This window comes from Triturus cristatus, chromosome 12 (assembly GCF_964204655.1).
Source record: "Triturus cristatus chromosome 12, aTriCri1.1, whole genome shotgun sequence".
NCBI lineage: Eukaryota > Metazoa > Chordata > Amphibia > Caudata > Salamandridae > Triturus > Triturus cristatus.
In genome coordinates this window covers 556,318,080-556,335,812 of record NC_140595.1, presented here as the reverse complement: position 1 = coordinate 556,335,812, position 17,733 = coordinate 556,318,080, and positions in this window count along the sequence as shown.

The window sequence follows — 17,733 nt, the reverse complement described above, 5'->3', positions numbered from 1 at the left end:
GCACTAGGGCATCGACCCACTGACTCGCTCTGCAGTTAATTGCTTCAGGTATTATGGCATTTATATGAAAACTAGGGATCCAGATCATTTGTGTGTATATAAAAGCCGTAATATCCACTTGGCAGCAGAAGAGGGCTCCACTAGTTATTTTGTTCTTGTATCAGGCGGGGGCTGTCACAACCCAGCCTCACAGTCGCAATACATGTCTGACATGCTGCATTAGCGTCACGCAGTGCAGCATGTCAGCTAGTGGACCTTCAGGGCGTGTCAATCATGCACCCTGTTACCCGATCAGAAGTCGCAATAGAGAAAAGTTTACCTCTAACCCTATCCGGGCTTGTGATTGGGTAGAACAGCTGATGTGCAGGTTGCCAGAGTTAAGTGATTCAGGATCATGGGCCCTGCTGAAAGAGCATGCCAGCTCATGATGAAGAGGCCTGCTCCAAGTAAGTTTTTTCTTGTATGTGTATGTATGTCAGTGCATGCATGTCAATGTGAATGTAATTGAATGAGTGCCTGTGAGTGTATGTATGTTTATATGCAACCACATTTTCTCCCACTGCAAGTTAACTGAGTTCTGTGAAACATCTTTTAAATCTGTTATGCTGGTAGTAGTAAGAAGGAATAGATGATTGATGAAATGTGCCTCATTGCGGAGCTTAAAGCTCTGCCCTCTGTGCAAGTGAAAGCAATATGTGGACTATAGCTTCAATTGTTAAACCTATTGAACTAGTGAAATAATCCAGGCTGTATAATAAAAGACAAGGGAAAAAGGTTCTGCTAAACTGGTTAAATAAATAAGCATTTACACAGCTTTTAGAGTTCCGATTTCATGCAACTGCCATGTTTTGTTTGGGTGAAAATTCGGTTTATTTCTTTGTAAAATCGGCACCACAAAAACCAGAATGCAAAGAGAAAACTGTAAAACAGAGGAGCTGCTAGCACTTGATTAAATCTGAGCACTCTCCTTTGATATAAGGAGTGTAGCTACCAATAGTGCAACAGGTGCATTTGCACCGGGCCCTGAATTAGTTGCTGTTTTCACAGCCAGTCTGGGGCTGTGAGGCTCAATTTCCTTGCTTGAGTTAGGGCCCAAGGTGGCCACACAATGCCACTGTGCTTTCGTATTTTGCAAATTAGGGGAACATTATGGTCCTGTCCACACAGAGCATGTTCTAGGTGCAGTTTGCAATATTCTCAGTCTCTTCTCTTTGTGCACTGTCAAAGATCAGCACAGGCAAGGCTGTAATACAGGCATTGTCCTCTCTTAGCAATTGAATTACCTCTGTTGGAAGTATTTTGTGGTGGACAAAGCCAGTGAAATACATAGTTTCTGCTGTCGCAGAGTCTGAGATTTTAGTATATTTCAATTGTTCCTCCTCAGATCAACTAGTTAAACTTCTGGGGAGTAGACAATTTTCAAACAAATGCCATAAATGCAGTGTTTGGCATCTACTATTTTGGCTGACATTTCTTGGGGGAGGGGAGAACGCCCAAACTCACCTCAGGGACTTTGGGATAGCTCACTTTAGTCACTTGGGCCATCCAGAATAGGCATTTATTACTCACTTATTTGAAAGTTCACCAGTCGCCAGTGCTGGTTACCAATGAATAAACATATTAATTTTAAATTGGTTTGTTTGGTTTTCAAGTGCATTAACAACATTTGACACAGTATATAATATTTGCAGGATACAATTGAACAATACCTGACGAATCAAGTAAGTATTTAAGACTTTATACAGGATTTTTTTTTAAACATACAGGGGCCGATTCCGATCCGGGTCGGAAAGCACTCCGGCCGAGTTGGATCCGGAGTGTTTTCCGACTGAGCCGGACCCCTACAGTCCGACCGAGCGAGTACGATGGGCACGTATGCTGTCGGACTCGGTTCGGTCGGACTCTCATGGAAGTCAATGGGAGCCAGTTGTACGACGCGTACATGCACTCCTATTGACTGAATGGGTACGTCTCGAACAAGTGCACCCCCTACAGTGGGTATGCGACTGTGCCATCCACGCCATACATGCCTGTGTGGGTGAGTCCCATGTGTCTCCCCCTGTGTGCGAGTCGTATGGCTGCGGGTGTCGGGGAGTCCAACGCCGACCCCCGAAGTCCGACTCCGGGAGCTTTTGCGAGCCAGACACTCTGGCTCGCACAGGCTGTCCGATGCGTGCATTATACTGGCTCGGTCGTGAATCGCATCCATTGCACACCACGGTAAGCTTACGACCGAGACGTACGGAGCGGTTCTGACCCGGAAACAACTCGGTCGGTGATTTTCATGTAGCTCGCATTGTACTGGCTCGCTCGTACAGCTGTACGAGTCGGGCGGAAAAGACGCGTACGGCTCTCAGTTTTTCTGGCCGGATCGCGTTCGGTGCCCTTCCGACCCGGATCGGAATCGGCCCCACAGTGTCATGGCATCAGGGTTGTAATGCTGCACTCCAAGCACTTAACATAAGACTGACAGATGAACACCTGTATTCAAGTACTTCCAATAAAAACTGCTAAGTGGTAGCTCTTGCAAAGGCAAGTAATCGAAAGTGTCCTGCAGGGTCATATCTGTTAGGTAACTGCAATAGGAGTTGAGAGGAAGTATAGTCGTCTACCAGGGAGAAAAGAACTTGGACAACGTAACTAGGTAATGAAGCCCTGAGGTATGGGTGGCGGTTTCCGAGAGTATAGTGTAGATGAGGGTGTCATGGAGAAGAGCAGAAGGGTTGCAGGGGAAATAGTGTCCATGTCTCGGAGATCCCCCTGTGTCGGGTGTCAGAGGCTGCAGCAACGTAGTGTCTGGGGTGTCCTAGTCTAGCCCTCCCCAGCCGAGTTGTCTTCAGATACGGGGATCATGTGACCCTGATCATCTATTCAGGGGCAAATCTGGAGTAATGTGTCCCATGCTAATGTGTGGTCAGGGTTACGCAGCCCCTTCTGTGTCTCAGTTCTGAGTAGGTCACCTTCGCAAGTGTCCCATCTGGATAAATCTTTCTGCCACCCCTGGATCATTGGCCATCTAGTAGATTTCCAAAACAAGGTGATCTGGCCTTGTGAAAGACTAGGTTGGCGAATCTTGACATGATCACATTAGCTTTGGTTTTAGTGTAGAGGTCCAATAGGCAGGTCATTGGTGAACTAGTTATGTTGCAGTAGTAATTTACAGCACCACTGAGTCCTAGTATGAGGTGAGAGTTGCGCAGTCCCATACCACCCACCCACCCCAAGCACTTGGCAGCAGGGACATGTGGCCTGTGTTCTTGGGAAGATTAATGAGTTTAGGTATTAAGTACACCCAGTAGATGTAATATTTTTGCATACGTCTGAACAGAGTATTGCGGGATGCACAAGGTGTATAACTTAGGATGTTCTGCCAGTTCTGATCTGCAAGGACGTGATCCATGTCCTGTGGCCACCGGTACCAGAACACAATAAGCACACTCTGAGTCTGAGCAGCCAGCTCCCTGTACAGGAGGGTATTCACATGGGAGGGGCCAGCTGTAGTACAGATTATGTGTTTTCCCACCAAACCGCGAGACAAGAGAGAGGGGAGATTTGCCTTTATAGACCTGAGGATCAATCATTCTTTGCCAATGGACCTCAAGACGAAATAAGACATTGGCCTTCAGAAAAGACTTTAAATCATTTTTTAGTGAACTAATCTGCCTCCTTTGTCACAGTAGGATTGCTTCACGGTTCTTTTTTCAAGGTATTAGATCAGGTAGGATTATTTATTTTCCCTCATACTCCCACCGAGAGAAAACGTAAGTTCTGGTGTGTGCCTAATAAATTAAATATTAATACTACTTCTACTACTACTACTACTACTACTACTACTACTACTACTAATAATGATAATAATAATAATAATAATAACTAATATTATTATAATCTCTTATATCAATTATACAATAAAGTATTTGATCTATCCTTAATAAAATATTTTTTGTTTAAAGGCATACCATTTCTTTTGTTTTCTCTTAAATGAATTCAAAAAGACTTACAAATTGGTTACCATGAATGGTTACATTGTACAACTTGCGCTTCATTGGTGATCCTATTCACCGCTTATGTGGCACATTGGTGCGTGAATCAAGTTTGCTGTAAGAGTCAGATACGCTGTTACACAATGAATTGTCTTTGAACTATTTTACATTTTTTACATAGTATATTTTTTCACCTTGGTCCTGCTTTTTTAATAACATCATTTTAAAATGCAAATTATCTGGGCAAATAGATGAGGTCACTTTCAGATACAACAAAAATGTTTGTTTACTATGACAGGCTCACCTATTGTCTGTCATTGTCCACAGGCATCAGTGAAGGGTCAGAGGGATGGCATTGATCAGATACTTCCCATCACATGTGCACGCCCATCTTTCCAGAGGGAAAATGACCATCCTGCTTCTCAAAAGAGCTCTGGCTTCATGCCTGTCAAAAGCTGACAGCAGCAAAAAGAACACCCTGGCCCTGAGAGTGCCGGGCCACTCCCACATATTAAGACTGAAAGATGGCGGTAATGAGTTGCGAGACAGAAATGTGATGAGCAGCAAACAAAGACAACTCGCTGACATCCATTAAACAAAGCAGGCATTTTGAGAGAGATGCAGAGATCAATATTGCTTGCCTTGAAATCTCTAAGATTCATCTAACTGATAAAAGTGGTTTGCATGTATGCCATTACAATGAAAAGCAATCTCCTAACATGCATTTAGCACTGATTGGTTGTTCTAAAAATGCATTAGTTTAGATTACATCTAAATAAATCCACCAGCACGTACTAGCGGATATGAGGATTCATTGTCAGGACAGGATTGGAGGCAATGTGTCAAGATTTGTTTCTCGGAGGATCGATCTCAACAAGCCATGGACTGAAAAAGCAAAATTCGCACAAGTGTATTTATGCATGTTTCTATGTCTGAGATTTAATTTTATTTATCATGTCAAAATCAGGGTTTCTGGAGTCTTGAAAATGGTAAACTAGAAATTAAATGCGTTTATGATTCCTGTTTAGACATAGAATGAATGGAAAGAGATTTGCCGCCTAATAAATAATGTCAAAATATTAGGTCATGTCAATTTGTAAATATGCAGGGAAAATCTCACTAAATGTGCGTATTCCATGTTCTATGAATTTCGTCGTTTTTTTACCATTTTGTGGTTCAGAAATGTCATTGAGTTTTGACACACAAGAGCTTAATTCGATTAAAGCATCTAGTGGAATTGTAAAACTACAACCAGTTTCCTGCTGTTTTCTCGTGTGACATTGTATGCTGCTTTAGTTACTAACCAAGCACTTTTCACGCCATATGCACATTTTCACATAATTTTCACAAAACGTACGTCTTTCACAAAAAGGTGTGCAGTTTTGTCCTCTCTCGAAAATGTTTTTCAGTGTCGTGATTCCTATGAAAATAAATACTATTTTAGATTTAAGAAAGAGCAATATAAATGTAATCATGTGACTGAACTTGCTTTATACTCTGACCTGAATGCTTAACACTGGTTAAGAGGATCTCTACTTTGATTTATAATGGGGTTTGAATAAGCCTGCCAAATAAATGGATGTTAGACTGGGCTACCCTGATGAGGTTCTGCTCAGCCCATAAGCCCTTCATTAAAGGTGATATGAGGGGTTCAATGGCCAAAAATCTGGGCCCGATTCCCAAAGCTATTTGCAAGCATGAGGAGTACTCCTGTAGTCCTCAGAAATGTGCAATCTTGAAAGGTTCTTGTGAAAATTTACAGACTTAGGGCTTCTTTCTCTTGTATGCTGGTAAATATGCTACATGTATGTATTACTGCACACTGATAAGCCTACTACCGACGAGAAAATGTAAATGTGAGATGGTGGAGTGACCCCAAAATGGGGAAAGTCTCCTCCAAAATGGAAAGGGCAAAGAAAAATCAATCAGGGGCACAGGAATGGACATACAAATACAACACACCTACAAACGTTAGGTGCAATGCACAAAGGTTAAACACATCTTCTCAAGTAGTACTTACTACAGACCAACCAGATTCAAATCTACTCTAGCTGAGTGTTAGAAATTAGGTTGTTGGTTGACTGGGGTGTAAATCTGTGTCAAACCGTGACCCCAATCCAAATCAGGGTAAGTGTCAGACAAACCCTAAAAAAACCTTTTGTTCATCTCATGGCAGCTTGGCACGCAGCAGTGGGCTTAACTTATAGGCAGTATGTAAAGTATTTTTGCAACACCTCAAGCAGTAAAAAAGTGAACACACCACACAAATAGATACCACACCAAGGGCCAGCTGTATGAAGCATTTTACTGCTCGCCCGGTAAAATCCCTTTTGCCATGTACCAACCCTATTTTGCAAGTTGGTAACCTATTACCGACTCACAAAATAGTGTTTGCTAGTCACTATCCGAAAGGGGTGTATAAAGGGTGACCGTTCCTCATAGCTAGTCGCACTGGTATGCAGGAATGTTTTGCTACAGCGAATGCGGTTGTAAATCATTCGCAGTTACCTTCAATGGTAACCCATTTGCAAATGGGAAGGGGTTCCTTTATGAATGTGGGTGAAACAAAAATTCTAACAGCAGGCAGGTCCCAGGACAACTGCCTGGTGTTGAAAAATGAAAAGAAATCTTTTCATTATTATTTTTTGTAATTTATGTTTTAAACTGGGACTGGGATGACAGCACTTGGCCAGGTAGACTCACAGATAGCAGAGTCCAGGTGCAGAAGCAGGGTGGTTGAAAGTCTTTGATATCCCCGAGACTTCAGATCAGGAGGCCAGCCGGGTGGACCTTAGAGTCATTCTGGGTTCAAGTGATGCAGGTCCAGTCCTTCTCACCCAGGCTGGAGATCAGCAGGCAGCAGGGCAGCACAGCAAGGCAGGGGTCCAGCAAAGCAGCAGCCCAGCAGAGTGGCAGTCCATTCAGCAGCACAGCAGCCTTCCTCTTGGCAGAATAGTCACAGGTCCGGAAGTGTACTGAAGTGGTGGTTCCTGAGGTCCAGTAATTATACCAGTTGTGCCTTTGAAGTGAAGGAGTCTTCAATGACAGGCCTTTGAAGTGCACAGAGGTCCTCCCTTCCTGCCCTGGTTCCAGACACACTACAGGGGGGCATGCAGCCCTTTGTGTGGGGACAGGACGGAGCCTATTCAGATGTGAGTGAAACTGGGTCCAGATCCTCCCTCCCATCCTGCCAGCATGGCCCATCAAGCCACACCTAATCTCCCTTTGTGTGTGGATGTCTAGGGGGAATACGCAAAGTCCAACTGTCACCCACCCCAGACATGTGATAAGAGAAAGACAGCAGGCACCAAATGGCTAAAGTAAGAAAATGCAAGTTTTTCACTACCGGGACATGTAAAATTTATAAGCACATGTCCTCCCTTTTAAATGCACTGCTCCATGCCCTCAGGGTTGTCCAGAGTCTACCTTAGGAGGGGCTCATATGAACAAAAGGGAAGGTAAAGGCCTGGCAAAAAGTTAATCTTGCCAGTCCGACATGGCAGTTTAAACTGTACACACAGGCTCTGCAATGGCAGTCAGGAGCCATGGTTTGAGGGCTACTTAAGTGGGTAGCACAATAAGTGCTGCAGGCCCACTAGTAGCATGGGCACATGTAGTGCACTTTACTAGGGACTTATAAGTGAATGAGATATGCCAGTTGGGGATGAGCCAATATTATAGTGTTTTGGGGAGAGAGCACAAGCACGTTAACACTAGTTAGCACTGGTTAAAAGTAGTAAAGAGTCCTAAAGCTAGCACAAATTAGGTCAGGGCAGTGGAGGAAGTAGGCAAAATGTTGGAGGGAAGTCTACCCTAAGGCTGTTAGGTCAGGTCTAACACTGAGCATTGAAGTAATGCATACCTGGCCAATCACAAGAACAGCAATTAAATCACACAGAAACCAAGACATCCAGAGAATATCACTATCAATAAAAAGGAAAAATAAATAAACCCAAAAGGGATATAGATCAAAGGACTGTACACCACAAATGATGGCACAAGTGCCAGATTCGCTTACAGAGGCACAAACATGTCTCTCTGCTAGGGACTTTTAAGTAAATTAAATAGGCCAATTGGGTGTAAGCCAATTCTACCATGGTTTAGGGAAACAGCACCTGCACCTTAGCACTGGTTAGTCCGAAAAGTCAGCAAAAATGAAGTCAGCAAATCAGGAGAGTAGAAGGCAAATATTTAGGGAGAACCAGGCTAAGGATGAAAGGTCTAACACTGCCCAAAGTAGAATCAGTTTAGACATAACACTGGCATGCCACTAAACTTCATTTTCATGGTTTGTTTTTACCACCTGTGCCTCGGAATGTCATTCTCTTTGCTCAGATCTCACAGCTTAAAGACATTCTGCACACAAAGAAGAACAAGCTAAATTTGAAATCTGACAATTTTTCTGAAATTCCAATGAAAAAGTGCAAAATTAGTACCTAACCAATGTGGAGCTTAATTTACTTAATATGACAGGCAAATCCTTGAACATTTTAACTAGCATATGTAACAGATTGCACATGACACATGTATGTTTCAGCTTGTTGGAGAAAAACATTGCATTCTAATACCATTACACCCCAAAATGTACCTCAACCAGTGTTCCCACATTTAACTGGATTGGAGATGGTGTTAAGCCTCAATTTCATGAGACGATGTGTCCCAGCATTAAGGCACATTCCAAAACATCAAAATCAGGAAAGATAAAAGTAATTAAATAATTCCAGTTTAAAATTAATTCGGACCCACTTAATAATTGATTTCTAGATGAATAAAAAGTTAAAGGGTTCATTACAAAATTTAACAGTAAAGTAGTACAGAGTCAATGCCACGAAGACTTTTAATATGGATTTATTCAGAGTATGGAAAAATCTGAAATTATTCTAAGTCAAAATGGGCAATAATATTAATATAAAAACAGACACTATCCCTGACAACATTAAGGAAAGTTTTGGCTTACCCCCAAAATCCAGGGCTGTTACACATTATTCTTGCAATATTAAATGAACATTTCTGCCAATGTATTTTGGTATGAGCAAATGTATAATTTCTTCAGTAAATCAGAGCACATGAAAAATAAACATCATATTGCCTTAAAACCTAGGCACTAATCCTCTACATGAACAATTATTCAGCACATTCTATGCTACTGTCATCCGGAGATGTTCGAAAATAATATGATACATCAACAATAAAGTTTAATGTGAATGACAAGTTCTCAGTGAACCAACAGAAAGAAAATTAAACATGTTACAAGTTACAGCTGACTTGAGAAAGGCTCATGAGGCGTAAAACAATAATAACAGAGGAAAATAGCTTGTAACCAGATGTACTAAGCTTTTTGACATTTGCAAATAGGCTGATTTACAATATCAGCCCCTTTGCGACTGCAAAAAAGCATTTTAATATTTCTGAAACCCAAACTGCAATTCAGCAACTTGTTACCGAATCGCAATTTGGGTTTTCAACCAAATACCAATTTGGTATTTGGAAATAGCGTTACATCCAAATACAGAGTTGGAATGGAAGGTATTATTGTTCTGTGGCTGGATTCAGTAGTAAAACATTAATACTTTACTGACTACAAGCATGTAGTGGTAAACCATTCACAAATGGGAAGTGGTCCCATTGGGATCCCTTCCTCTTTGTGAATGTAAATAAACAAGTTTGTATAGGAGGAGGCAGTAGCCCTGGGGACCACTGCATCTTATTAAACAAACAAACAAAAAAACACCAAACTCTTCTATTTAAACACAGCTCAGTTTCCTTTAAGGAAAATATGCCACATTTTAAAAAAAGGATTGCTTTATTAAAAAGTAATGATAGACATAGTGTCCTATTGACCCATGCAGGCCACCATGCCTGTGATGGCAGTGATTCCTAGTAGGTTGCAATTAGTGAACTACCTCATTAATATTCATGCAGTAGGTCGATTTGAGACCCACTGGTTATCGCTAAGTTAAACCTTTTTTAACCTTTCGAATCTTAAATGGTTCATGACGCACCATACACATCCACCCTTTCTCTCATGTTCTATTCTCAATCTTGGATGTGGATACAGAAATCGGAATTTTTCTTAATCTTTAACCTGCTCTCTTAGGGCCACATGTGCGAATGTTTGAAACTGCAAGTTCCTAATTGCGATTCCATGTGAATTGCAATTAGAAAATCACAATTTCAAATTAGTTAAACTCTTTAGAGTTTCATTTCCGGTTCCCAGTGGGTCGCAAATAGACCTATCCCATTAATAGACATAAAGTTGATCACAATTTAGGACCCATTGGGAATAAAAAAAACACAGGGACAGCAGTCCATCATGTCTAACCCTGGGCGTAGTTTGCGTAGTCATGCTACTCTACGCTATGCGAAGTGCACTTTGCACTACGTCGCGCTACGCGTAGCTACGCGAACTGCGTAGTGGGGTAGGGAAATGCTGTACGCAATGATTGCACAGTGCCGGATGCTTGTCCGCACTGTGCAATCATTGCGAACGGCATCATGCACAGTGCAAGTGGTCGTTTTCTGGCGCTCGAGTAGATCTGTACTCGAGCGGCAGCTTTCTCAACGCGGACTGGTAGTTTCTCATCGCAAGCGGTCGCGGGCATATGCGACCACTTGCAATGAGAAACCTGACCTCCCCGCGTTGAGAATCTCGCCGGGAGGTTTATTTTCCATGCTCGCGATCGGCAACTTGATGTTGCCGATCGCAAACGAGAAAAAAGTCTCACCGGGATGTTGATTTTGCTCGCTCGCGGTCACCAGCTTGACGTTGAGGACCGCAAGCGAGCAAAAAATGCCCGCTACTCTACGCGTTTTTGCACTGTGCTACGTGCGATTCGCGTAACGCGTAGTTGCGCTCGCAACGCACACTCTGCGAGCATAGCGTAGTTTTCCGCCTAGGGTTAGTCATGTCTATGTTTGCTTTTAAATAAAGCAACGCTTTTTAAAAAACACAAATGCTGCCTGTTTTCCTTAAATGAAAATGGTATGCGTTTCATAAAGAAAAATTAAACGTTTCAGTTTAATTGTTTAAGAGTATCCAGTGGTCCTTGGGACCACAGCTGCTCTTAAAAATGTTTTTGCATGCATTGACAAAAGGGAAGGGGTCCCCGTTTGTGAATGGGTAACGACTAAATTGAATTTGGTGTTAAAATCCAAAGGTTTTTCGACCCTTTTCAGGTTGCAAAACATTCGGACATGCCCTTGGGATTCGGTATTAGGGAGGGACGCGCTTAACATGCCCCTCCCAAATACCAAATTGCAAAACCCAAATTGTGATCTGGTAACAAGTTACCAAATCGCAATTTTCCTGACGCAAATGGCCCAATTCTGCAAATTGCGCCGTTTACGACAGGAAAATTGCTTTGCACATGTGGCCCTTAATCTTTAATCTGCTCTCTTAACTTTTTCTCATCTTTACAATATCTCACCATTCTCAATTACCTCTCAATTACCTCTCATTGTTCTTTAACAAATTAATTTTCCTCTTTTCTTAAACCACATACATACTCCCAGTTATGTAATTTTATTTATTAATTTATTTAATGTTTAAATTATGCAACTATTCTCAGACATTTACCAAACTTACAGCCCATGCATATTCAACTTCAAATATGGGCAGATCTTCCAGCGAAATGTTGAAATCCGGTAAATAAGGAGACAAAAATTCATTTTTGTTAAATATACTAACACCTTACAGTACAGGCTATGTGGAAATGGAAGTTGTAAATAGGTAGTACCTTCACCAGCAGAAGAAGGAAATAAGTACACACAGCAGTTTTTAATATTCGTTATTTTTAAGTATTCTTGTAACATTTTAGCATAAATATTTTCTTGAAATACACTAACTAAACTTTTCCTATGTGTCAGCATATTATGTTTCACTTCGTTATGGACTGTAGTTAATTCAATCTTCCCACCAGAGAATGAGTGGGTGGAGACTTTGCTAAAATGGGCTAGGGGGTAAAGTAGAGAATGATATTGAAATGGAATATTAACGGCGTCAGGAGCAGAAGGAGAAATAGGTTTATTAATATAAGTACCTGAAGTATTGTCAGGCCCTCATTATAGTTTCACAAGAGGCACATCTATCTGTATTGGCGTGCAAGGCCCTTTATAGCTGTCAAACATGAGTTCATCAGGTTATATGATCTGACCAATCCTTTGCCATTAATGGAGTAGCACTTACCATTAGGAAAAACAAGGGTATAAATGTGGTGGATTTTAAAACTAACTGTTCAGGCAGGTAGATTATTGGTAAGCTGACCTTAGGGCACTTCAGGTTTATGTGTGCGAGTTTTCATTGACCTAATTGCAATAATGTCTCTCCCTTCTGGGATGTAGAGGAAAATGTGTTGGATTTCCCCCCTCTTATAGTAATTGGGGGTGATTTTAATATCTGCCTGAATGTAGCATTAGATGGATCATCCCGAAGGCGGTTGATGGGGCACACCAAAGTAAGGAAGTCTTTGAGGAACCTCATTTTCAATTTTAATCTACGTGACATCAGGCGTAAAAAGGCAGTGGCCAAAAAAGAGTATACATTTTTAGTAGCAAAATTCAGAGCTCCATGAGGATTAATTATTTTTTAGTAGATACGTCATTGTTAAGGGGGTGTGGCTCTACAGGCCAAGATGGCTATCGCTCCTAGTTAGAGATCCGTGCCACCGGCCCTAAATGCCATGCAAATTACATGCAGTGGCTTCGCATCGGCAGTTAATCTCGCTGCCTGTGGCATCCTTGAATATGGGGTGTCCTTGTCCCCTCCCTGGCACTGTTGATAGGGCCCTTCCAGGTTGGTGGGGGCCAGTGCAGCAGCAGCCTGCATTTGGGATCCAGTGCCGGTGAGGGCTGGTGATGGGCTACTTTGCCCACCAGTGGGCTACTTTGCCCATCCTCAAGAGGATGAGGTGAGAAGGGGAGCCATAGCAAGGCAGAGCATGTTTCCCCATTACTCCCCAGCTGGCGACACCTAAAGGAGGGGAGCAGCGAATGAGAAGGTACTGCCTGGCTGGGGAGGCCATTCAACACCTCGGGCAGTGAGTTGCTAGGCGATGTCTGAATACAGTCTGCGGCTGCTCACGAAAAGCAAATGACCTACAGCACAGAAACATGTCACCTGGACTCACAATGCATGCAGAGGTGACAGACAGCGAGCCAGGAAGACTGAGGAGGCATCCTACCATGCAGAGCCTAGCATGGCTGGGCATCGGACACCTTTGGGAAGCCTCCACCCGGGGATGGCACTGATTTGACTGGTGATGGGGCCCTCTGGAGCAGTGTGGGCAATGGCGGCAGTGATTGGGAGTCACCCAGCAACTCGCCTTAGCCCACACAGGGGCGATGACAAGACTCCTGTCACAGCAAGGGACTGACTGGTGGAGCCCCCACTTCAGAGCTTGGCTGAGACTTGATGGACTCTGGGCTGGAGAAGGAAGTACAGAATCAATCAATCAATCAGGCGTTTGTTAAGCATGACTACTCACCCGTAAGGGTCTCAAGGTGCTAGGGTGACCAGGGCATGAGTGACGGTCTTTCTGTGTTCGAGGGGGATCCATTTGAAGGTCTTACAAAGGAGGCAGAGGGTGTGGAAGCAGAAAGACGAGACGGAGTTGCTCTTGCGGTCCATTTTGAGCTCAGAGTCTAGGATGATTCCCAGGTTACGAGCGTGGTCTGTGGGGTTGGCGGGTTTCCGAGGGTGGGGGGGCCACCAGGTGTCGCTCCAGGCATCGGGGTTAGGGCCCATGATGAGTACTTCTGTTTTGTTGGTGTTTAGTTGTGGGCAGCTGTTTTTCATCCATTTGGTGACGGCTTCCATGCCTTCTCAAAAGTTGTGTCTGGCGGTGTTGGGTTCGTTGGATAGGGAGAGGATGAGTTGGGTGTCGTCTGAGTATGACACAATGTTGAGTCCATAGATTCTGACCATGGGGGCGAGAAGAGCCATGTAGAAGTTGAAGAGCGTTGGGCTGAGGGAGGAGCCCTGGGGGACTCTGCAGGTGGTAGGTGTAGGGTCCAAGAGGAAAGGGGGAGTCTGACCCGCTGCTGGAGAGGAAGGAGCGAATCCAGACGAGGGCCTTGTCTTGGATTCCTGCGTCGTGGAGTCCGTGTATAAGGGTTCAGAGAGAGACTGTGTTGAACACCGCTGAGAGGTCGAGGAGGATGAGGTCTACTGTTTCTCCTTTGTCCAGTAGGTTGCGGATGTCGTCTGTTGCGGCGAGGAGGGCAGTTTCCGTACTGTGTTTTTTTCTGAAGCCGGATTGGGAGGAGTCAAGGATGTTGTGCTCTTCGATGAATGTGGCGAGTTGGCTGTTGATGGCTTTCTCGATGACTTTTGCTGGGAATGGGAGCAGGGAGATGGGTCTATAGTATTTGAGGTCGGTGGGGTCTGCCGAGGGTTTCTTCAGGAGGGGGTTGACCTCAGTGTGTTTCCAGTCGTCGGGGAACGAGGCGGTCGCCAGGGAGCAATTGATGGTGTGGTGGAGCATGGGTGCGATGGTGTCGGCGGCTCTGTTGAAGATGTGGTGGGGGCAAGGGTCCATGGGGCCCCTGAGTGGATTGACTTAATTGTCTTCAGAGTGTCTATGGTGGTGAGGGCTGTCCAGTTTTTGATTCCTGGTTTCCGGTGTCGGGGTGGTTGGTGAGGGTTCAGTGTATTGGTTGTCTTCGTTGAAGTTGTCGTAGATGCTCTTGATTTTGTGGTGGAAAAAGGTGCTGAGTTTGTCACAGAGGTCTTGTGAGGGGGATGTCAGTAGACTCGCTGGTGGGTTGGTGGGTTGGGCAAATTCCTTGATGATGTTGAAGATTTCCTTGCTGTTATGCGCTTGGGGGGATTCTGTCTTCAATCGCTTTTTTCCTTCTTTCTATGATGAGTTGGTGGTGGACTTTGGTGGCGGCTCTGAAGTTGTTGTGGGCTTCTGTGTATTTGGTGTTCCTCCAGGCCTTTTCGAGGCGGCGGTAAGTGCGTCTGGACTTTCAAAGTTTGGTGGTAAACCATCTGGCTTTCTTGGTGCGGGCATTGTTGTTTTTCTTGATGGGGGCTATGGTGTTGGTGCTATCCGAGATCTGTCTATGCAGGGTTTGGGCTTCGGTGTTGGGGTCATCGTTATCTGCGATGGTTGGGGTGGAATTGTTGAGTGAGGAGGTGAGCTGGTCATTGGTGATTTTGGTCCAGTTTCTTTGTCGGAGCAGGTGCTGGTGTCTGTGGATGGTGGGTGTTCTGAAGGTGAACTGGATGCAATGATGGTCAGTCCATGGAAGTTTGGTGGTGTGGTTGAAGGTGATGGAGTTTCCTGTAGTGAAGAGGGGGTCAAGGGTGTGTCCTGTTGAGTGCGTGGGCTCGGTCATGCTCTGGCGGAGTCCAATGTTGAGGAGGTTGTCCAGGAGGGATGTGGAGTTGGTGAAGGGTCCGTGGGGTCCAGGGGGTCGGTAGATAAGGGTTCCTCGGAGGGTGGCGGTGGGGCCGGCTAGTATCGTGAAGCAAAGGTGTTGCATCAGGTCTGTGGGCTCGTCGGGGAGTGTGCTCAGGCGGAGGGTGGATTTGTGGATGATTGTGATTCCTTCTCCCAGGCAGGTGGGGCAGTCCTTCCTGGAGATCTTGTATCCTTGGGGGATGGCAATGGCGATGTCCAGTCCCGAGGTGGTGTTGGTCCGGGTTTCTGTGAAGAATGCTACATCCGGGGTGGTGCTGTCGTGGAGGTCCCAGTTTTCGGTGGCATGTTTGTGCAGGGATCGGACATTGAGGAGGATGCATTGCAGGGTCTTCGGTTTGGTTGTGTTCTTGTGGGCGTGTTGAGCTGGGTCCGTGCTCTTGGCGGTGCTGCAGGTGTGCCAGCAGCAGTGACAGCTGAAGGGTCCGTGGGTGTTGGCTGGTGATGCTAGCTTGCAGTTGTTCTTGCGGCCTGGGTTGAGTGTGTGTAGTGCTGCTGGGTCGTAGCGTTAATGGGGCGAAGGTCCAGTGTTCCTGCCGCTGGTCACGGTCGGGTTGCAGACGGGCTTGCCTTTGGCACGCCAGCGGGGCACCCACTGCCCAGCCGTGCAGCGGCCACCATTAAGTAGGTGTCGGGGAGGGCTGGACAACCGGGAGGCGGGAGCGGGGAGGGGAACTGGATCGGGCTGGTAGCACTGGGGGGAGGGGCCACAGGGCAGCATTGGCGGGAAAACGAGTGAAAAGGAGGTCAAAAGAGCTAGAAAAAGAGAGAAAAAGTGAAATACAGAGAAAAAGTGCAAAAAAAAATAAAGAGTGAAATGGAGCAGAAGGCAGAGAAAAAGAGGAGAAAAGAGTGAAGGGTGAAAAAGGAGCAGAAAGGAGAAGCAGAAGGGCGCAGATAGCAGAGTGAGAGAAGGGATCAGGGGTTCACTGGACCACCAGGGATGAGGCGCAGGTGGAACCTGCGGGTGGAGGAGGGCCTCAAACACCAGCACTACAGGAGTGCAGAGGCTCACACAGGGTCTCACTTAGGGGTGGAGCTGCGAGGGTGGGAGAGCAGTCTTGCTGACAGTGAGTCAGTGGATCAGAACTAAGCCTTTGGTTGGAGTCGCAAGGCAACAGAGGCAGCCGCGAAACACGGCCCGGCAGAGACTACTCGGAGCACCCAACACGTGTGGCAGCAGCAGGAGGGGAAAGGGCGTGGGTCCTCTTCCTATCATCAGTCACATGAGACTATGACTCACACTTGAGGGCTGGCTGACAGTGGAGGTAAGCAGCAACTAGTGCCGACACGGTGGCCACAGGCTGTTGTTGACTCTCTTAGCATGATGGATCCATCTTTCCCCCTGGCTGTATTTCAGGGCCCATTGTCTGACTGCACTGTATACAGAGGCATTGCTTTTGGTGCCTAGGACAATTCTTTAACCTAGCTGGGAGCCCTTGCCTCCTCTTATCAACCACTTGGATGCAGCAACAGTGGGCACATCAAACCACTCCGGGATGGCAGGCTCAATGGCTACAGTGAGACATTGCGAGCCTGTTGGGACACACAAGTTGGTACCTGAGACTCTCACTATGCCTATTAAGCCCGAGCTTGTGCAACTGGAGAGGTGCGGTGGGCCAGGTGGGTACCTAAACCTGCACAGTAATTAGTACGATTAGCTGGCAGCAGTCCTGGTAGGCCCTGGTGGACTGGGTTGGAGATCCCAGGGCCGCCTCTGCACTTGCTTGTTGTGAGAGTTGGGGAAGCAAAGTCAGATGATAGTCCATCCAATGAGGGGGCCAGACATTGGCATATCCCCATCATCTGATTTTCAGAGTTAGTCCTGCAATGGGCTATCTGAGATCAGCCGCACCTACACAGGCCTCTCTGGCAACTGACCCACCAACCGTAGCACCAGAGACCCTATGTCTGACGACTCTTTGTGCTTCCCTCTGCTCACTAATGACAAGTTAGACAAAGACCTTGTGGCAATTGAAATATCACAAATTGCCATAGAGAACAATATAGGCTCTGTAGTGGCAGAGCTGGGTTTTCTCTGGAATGAGGGGAAAAGAATGTTGGTCACACTACAGCCACAGACCGCAGCCAACCAGCATGCTATCTGAGACCTCCAGGACTGGGTGAATGTGGTTGAAGAGAGGGCGGAGGATGCAGAGGGGCGATCTCACAGGAATAACATTCACTTCCTGGGCTTGTTGGAGGGGATCTAGGGCAGTGACCCACTGACTTTCCTGGAGAACTGGTTCAAGTCTTTTGTCAATGCATCTGATTTTACGCCATTGTTTTCACTGGAAAGAACCCACCGGGTGCCAGCACAGCTGTCT